The 7,525-nt window shown below is 33.3% G+C and overlaps 1 pseudogene; it reads right to left on the bottom strand.

Moving 5' to 3' along the window:
- Positions 1-6,979: 6,979 nt before the first annotated feature.
- LOC122102916 lies at positions 6,980-7,079 on the bottom strand (annotated as a pseudogene).
- Between the last annotated feature and the right edge of the window lie 446 nt (positions 7,080-7,525).

Below are 7,525 nucleotides of genomic sequence, written 5' to 3' on the forward strand. Positions count from 1 at the left end.
CAGTTGATATTATACGGTTTATTCTTGCTTTTCTTTACCACTAATGCTTTCCATGTCATTTTTTAGAAATCTTTACTGATTCTACTGATCCAATGTCATGAATTTTTACATTAATCTTTTATAGGTTTTTACATCTCACATTTAGTTTGATAATCATTTTTTATTTTAAATTTTTGTATAAGGATTGAGATAGTAGTCTAAGATCATTCTTTAAATCGAGGGAGGTAATAGTGCCAATATAACCATAAGATTCTATTTTTGTTTCATAAAGTCATGGGATCCTTTTCAAAATCTATTGACCATAAAACTGAGTATTTGTTTTAATGTGAAAATACCATACAGAAGGTTTATAATTAATGGTCAAGGTAATGAGTACATTTCTTATCAAGCATTGTTGCTTCCTCCTTTGTTTCCCCTTCGCATCCCTTCACATCTTCCCACCCCCAACCCTGCTGCCCCTCAGCAGGCCAAAGTTGTAAAGTTCTTTTTTCGACATATCATCTTGTCCACCTGTGTCCCTACTTAAGCGATTTGTTTTTTCACTTCCCCTCCACAAATTGTACCAACATCAAATACAGTGAAAACAGGTATTATACCGTGGGAGAGGGACATACAAACAACAAAGAAATCATCTTTAAAATATGTTAAGAACAATCACAAGAAAGAAAAAAAAAACATTTGAATCCAAATCCCACAAGAAAAATTCTCAAAGAAACAACTCTAATCCCAATAAAAAAGTGGGCTAAAGACTTAAAGAGAAACTTCCCTGAAGAAGAAAGAAGGATGGCCAATAGACATATAAAGAAATACTCAACTTCCCTAGACACATAAGAATTTATTTTTGACAAATCTGTTACATTCTTTTATCTGATATTATAGTAAACCTATGTTGTCTTCATTACTAAACATGGTAATAAGATTCAAAAATAGTATGAGGGCTCAAGCTACATCATTTTACAGGATTGTTCCTTGAATTTACATATGAGTCTATTGTGCCGATGTATCAATATTCTACTGAGATATCTAGATGTTTGATAGTCACTCATATTTTGCACCTTGTGAAAACACAAGAACCCAGATATTATATATAGAAAAATGTCTTTAGAAAATGCTTGAAGCAAATAAAATTAATTTAGGAATGAGTTAAGATTTACAAAACTCTATAGCATAAAATTGAATGATAATGACTTGAGCTGTACAACAGAGCAGAGTGAGAGGTGATAGAATGATGGACCACATAGGAGTTGTATATCATTGGTATTGTGGATCAAAGAACAGAAAAACTTCAGAGAAGAGAATGAGGAAAATAATCAAAGTGTCCTGAATCGAGTTACTTTTTAATCCACCTAATAGTTTGGACTGGGAGTCAGAGAACATGGGAAAAATAAAATAGAAAATAAAGCATTGTATAAACCTGTTACAATGGAAAGAAATAGTAATAGAAATATAATAATTAATTTCCAAGAAATAAGAGAAAGAATAGGTAAACTCTAAGGGAAAAAGAATGAAAAGAGAAAAGAAGCAAAGTAAAATCTTTGTCAATAACGAACACAAGTGTATGGAAGTGGAAAGACAGTGGAAAAATTCTAAATAACAATAAAGTAACAATAAAATAATAATAAAAATTGCTAACCTTCATAGAAGGTGGATCACATTTTATCATATATAATTTTGGAAAAACATACTAGCATTGACAATTTAAAAGTCATAATTTAAAGTGGAGTTACTAGTACAACATTGCACACATGGTAAGTGTTAGCCCATCTCCCATGTATCATTCTATTTTATGACTAAAATACCAGCATTTAGTCTACTAACTCTAGGAAAATTTCCCAGAATTATTGTGTACACTCTAATAATACTTCAGTTTATCTTTTTTAGAAAATAGGTAACTGTAATATGAAAACTCCAAGTCCATAATCAATTCATACCTCCCTGGTGAAAGGAACTGCTAAAGTGTAATATTCTTGATTTCTAACTCAAAATAGGAGAAATCATATTCTATCCCATGACTCAACACTGCACTGTCTGGGGACCACATTTCTGTTTAACACAGTCTTACTGAAAGAATGACCTGTCCAATTCTTAATGTAAACAGACTGAAGGTCTTATGGACCAATCATTTCCACATTGTAACTTACCTAAGTTGTTTACCATTACAAGTATTTTGATTACGTTTTATACCCAAAATTTTGAGAGAAATGTACTATTTTAAAATACTATTAAAGCAAGACTGATATAAAAATCACCTTTGACCCCAGATAAATATTTTACCTTTCATAAATGCAAAAATGCAGCCTGACCTATAATTTATGTTAGGAACGAGAGGGTAAAAATCATAGACACCAAGACCTAAGCATGAATTAAAGACTCTCCAACTTGTGAATACAATTGTTTTAAAAAGTCATCAAACTACTGCATTTTAAAAAATTTCTGATGATACTGAAGATTCAATTATAAACTATTAATACTTGAAAATAACTCATTTTCTGGGGAGTAGGACACAAAACACAAGATTAATCCTAATCTATAACTACAAAGATTCTAAAAACAACTGAAGTACAGAGAAACAAAGGAAATAATTTAATTGCAACAGCTACATTAAAAGGACTGTGTTAATAGAAAACAAAGTTATACTAATAATTAATTAGCTTACCAAATTCAGGAACATTCTTTTTTTCTATTTCATTTAGTTTCATAAAAACTGGATTTTCATAAAATGTTGCATAAAATGCCTATATACCCACTTACATTTTCAGCTCTTAACAATATTTATTTCAGAAATATCTTTAGCTCTATAGTCAATGAACTGAAATAATACTAAAATAGTCAAAGGCTTTTCAGAAATTGCAAGATTCGCTTTGGGATGGTATTTTTATTGAAAAATATATTAGAAAGCCTTATTTATTAAAATTGCTGTAGTTACTCTCACAAAAGAGCCATTACTGAAGATATTTTTGCATGTACAAAACGAATTCAAATACATCCACAATATGGAGAAGACACATGTTTTTTGTTTGTTCGTTCATTTTTGAAATGAATATCTAATAAGCATATCCACAGTACCGATTTTCAGTCAATCTGATGGGATATTCAACTGTAATAAATATGGAGCTGATTATCTCTTAGTGAGAATAGATATGATCTTTCAAAGAAAGTTATTTCCAACAGAAATCCAGAAAGAGGGCTGGGAAGGTGGCTCAGTGGTAGAATGATTGCCTTGCATGCATGAGGCCTTGGGTTCGATTCCTCTGCACCACATAAGAAAAAAAAGAATAAAGCCGGAAGTGGTGCTGTGGCTCAAGGGGCAGAGCGCTAGCCTTGAGCTGAAGAGCTGAGAGACAGAGCCAGGCCTAGCGTTTAAGCCCCATGAACGGACCCCCAGAAAAAAAAGAAATCCGGAAAGACTTTATCCAGGAATAAGCAGAGAATAAGACCTGTTTGGTCAAGTCGGCCAAACTCACTCAATGAGCATATCTTAAAAGTATAACCAATTTAACAGGTCAAATACACCTTTTGTACTGACAGTCATCTTACAGCAATAATTTACTACCTAATTTTGTCTGTATCTTCTCACCTAACATATAATAAGAGCTGAAAATGATCTCTTTTATCTAACTTAATGTTGTAAATGCTTTGATTTTGATGATGTTATTATTTGACAAATAAAATGTAGAGAAGGGTGGTTCAACTGAAATGACATGACAGAACAATGATAATAAAAGCATTGCAACACAGTTAGCTCTTTTTAGCCTCACCCTGTCCACATTGGCAAGCAACATTGCAACAGCACATGCACACATATACACATACATATATGTGCACACATGTACACACATACACATGCATGCAAAATTCATGGTTTATTGTACAAAAAAGTTCAAATAAAATCTTAGTGATTAGTACAAATGATAATTTGCCTTGCTACAAAATAATACACAATCCAGTCACTACGGGTGTTATATCCTGCCCCTCCACATGTGACCACTTAATGTATTTTTAAGTAATTAATTACCTAATTAATTCAGTGGCCTGGTGCTAATACTAGGGTTTGAACTCAGGGCCTGGCTCTGTCCCAGAATTTGTTATTTTTTTGTTTGAGTTTTCTCAAGGCAATTTACTGCTTGTACAACAGCTCCATTTCTAACTTATGTTGGTTTCTTTCAAATCAGAATCTAATGGACTTTTTTTTTTTGGTTTGTTCTGGTTTTAAACCGCAATCCTCAGACTTCATCTTTCTGATTAGCGAGGATTAATGACAGGAGCCACCAGTGTGGCTTCTACTTTTTTCTCTATACCTATCTAATGCACATACTTAAATAGTAATTTAAAACTGAGAGTATAGAAGCAAGATTTACAGTGATGATATTGTCCTGTCAGAAATTCAAGTTAGTAATTTAAATTTCTTCTTAAGAACATACATAAAAAATACCATAATATAGTATAAGAGAACCCACGATTTGACATATGAGGTTTAAGAGCTTTCTAATAGATTCATTATTTATTGGTACCCAACATTAGAAAAAATGTATAATGCAGTAGTAAAATCGAAGTCCTTTGCATGACAACTTAAATTCCTTGTTTTTCAAAGACACTTGTTTTCATCTAAAAAAAGTAGGCTTGTCTATTGTCTTAATGTGTTTTTGATGATTGAAGGTGCTTAATGAGAAGTCAAAATGTATTAGTAGTACTTTGCTAACAATTAAATCCCACTTTTTCTTCTTGAAGAATATAATTATCAAAGCAATAGTTGAGGATCTGCAAGCAATAGTTGAGAATCATGCTTCCAGTGCAAGTGGATCAACAGTAAGTAATCCTCAATACCATTTTCCACAAAGTTTTGTCACAGATACAATTGGCCTGCCTTCTCTAGCTGCTTTCCTAGCCTGGACCTATTCCTTCATTATACAGAAAAAGTGTGATTCAATTGATTTCAGTCAGATCTGTTACTAGAATTATCAAGGATTTAGATTCTTGTCTGCAATTTGGTCAAAGCTATGTCTCTTTATGTAGGCTACTAAAAATGCAATTACTAATTTCAAGTAAATACATAAATTCTATTTCCATCTTTGCTCTTGCCTCTAATCAGAGGCATGCATTTTGTGGCTAGCTAGGTCATTGCACATCTGTCTCTCTTTTCCTCTCTCTCTTTCATGGTTCTCATAGATAATATGATTGCTCCATAAATATCCTAATTTATGTTGCTTTTATATTTTTGGTTGCATCATTTCACTTTCTGCTCTTCCATTTTCCAAAGCATTTATACAGAAGGCATTATTTCATCTTTTCTCATTCCTAGAATAAGTTGCACATGAAGACACCACTGCTCCATATTATCAGTCTGTACCTTTGAAAATGGAGGTCTTTCCTCTGCTCTCTATCAATTCCATACTCCCTAGTTAGAATAATTTAGAATAGTAAAAATGGAAAAAGGAAAAATAAATCATAAATAAATTCACTGGATTTTTCTGAACAGTTCAACCAACGTGAACTATTAGGGAAATACATGGACACCACATTCCCACTTGCACTCAGTCTCTGGATAGGCAATTCTGATGAAGACACGGAACATGATGAAAAAGTGAGAAATGGTATCAATTGCAGAGACTACTTTCCAAAAAGGTTACTCATGTGAATACTAGGGATGACGATGAGTATACCCCTCTTTATCAGGAAGCCTACAGTGGACACTTAGACATTGTCCGTGAGTTGGTGGCTCAAGTGGCAAATGCAATAACTGTAGAGGGCTGGACACCCCTGCACAGTGCATATATACAGAATAATAACAGAATGGCATCTTTCTTACTTCATCATGATACAGATACCAATGCCCAAACTAAAGGCCTCTTGACCCCCTTACATCTTGCTGCTGAGAATTGAGATAGCAAAGATATGCTGGATCTCCTTCTGTTCAACCATTATATAAAACCAGGCCTGAAGAACAACTTAGAAGAAACTGCATTCGAAATTGCCCAAAGGATAAGTATGCATCACTACCTCTATGAAATTGTAGAAGGCTGTACAAATTGTTCTCGTAAGTCCTAATGGTCGGGTTAAGTTTCTCAAATTTCAAAAATGCAAGTCCATCCTTCGTGTCCATACAAAATATTTCCACAATCCAAATAAGTGCAAATTTATTTTATTGGGGGGGGGGGTCTGTCATAGGGCTTGAACTCTGGGCCTGGGTGCTATCTCTGTGCTCTTCAGCTCAAAGTGAGTGCTCTACTGCTTGAGCCACAGCTTCACTTCCAGTTTTCTAGTGGTTTGTTGGAGATAAGAGTCTCACGGACTTTCCTTACCAGACTGGCTTTGAACTGTGAGCCTTAGATCTCAGCCTCCTGAATAGCTAGGTTTATAGGAGTGAGCCACCAGCGCCTGGCAACACCAATACCGTACTGTAAAAATTCATGAATTCCGTGGAATTCTTCCAAGTGAATTGCCTGCAATGGGTGTCAAATGTATTCAAGAGTTTTTGTATACATGTATAATGATTTCTGCAGAATTTGTGATTTTTAAATCAGAAATAATTTTAACTTATCTGTTGAAATGAGTAGTACAGAAACTAAAGTATTTCTGGTGCTTGTCTGAAAAAGAATATTTTAAAATACTCTATATTCTATGTTTGTATAATGTTCATAATTTATTTTATTCTCTCCTAGATATACTTTGAATTCTATATTATTTTATAATATATAGGTTCATTAATGTGTCCTTTCGGATTGTATTCCATATAGAAACATTTTAAGATTCCTTTTTTTTCCTAGGTCCTAATATTATTTTTCTTTGGGATAAAATGACAATGTTGTCTAATTTCAAAAGTTTTGTAAAGGTTATGCTATGTAAACGCCTTTCTGAGGTGAAGATTTAATACATTGATATCAAACTAAATTTAATAATATGAATTACGTGTGTTGTTACACTTGTTATTTTGTAATCAACTTTTTAATAACTGTTTTTCATTTCTTGCATCTGAAGAATGAAAACTACGGAATACTTCACAAATTTTCATATCATCCTTGTGCAAGTGCCATGTTAATCTCTGTATTGTTGTAATTTAGGTAGACCTGCTGCGGAAGCATGTAGTATCCTAATGATGCAATCTTTATACAGGCATATATCCATGGGTGCCTACTTGTAAGAAGGAAACCTTATTGTTCCTAACAATGCTATTGATCTTATTTCCCTAAAATTCTGTGAATAGTGAAAAAATTTATATTGTTCAGCAGATTGCTCACATTTGCATTTTTTATCAATGACAATTTTAAGTCTTTTTCATTTGGAATTTGATCATATTTTCAATAATTTATAGTGAAGTACAAAGGTGTTGGCTTTTTCAAGTATTATTTATCCAACTGAATTAGCTTTGTGGAGCTAATGGATTCAAAGTAAGCCTTGCTTAAGAGCTACTTCTCACCTTCTGCAGCTGACATTTTCCCAAATGAGGTCTTACTGGCACAAATGTCTACCTGACCCTTTACTCTTCTTCCATGTAGGAACAGACCAATCAGAATATCTTACACTGAGA

Source organism: Dipodomys spectabilis, unplaced genomic scaffold (genome assembly GCF_019054845.1).
Source record: "Dipodomys spectabilis isolate Male_0828 unplaced genomic scaffold, ASM1905484v1 ptg000985l, whole genome shotgun sequence".
NCBI classification, from domain to species: domain Eukaryota; kingdom Metazoa; phylum Chordata; class Mammalia; order Rodentia; family Heteromyidae; genus Dipodomys; species Dipodomys spectabilis.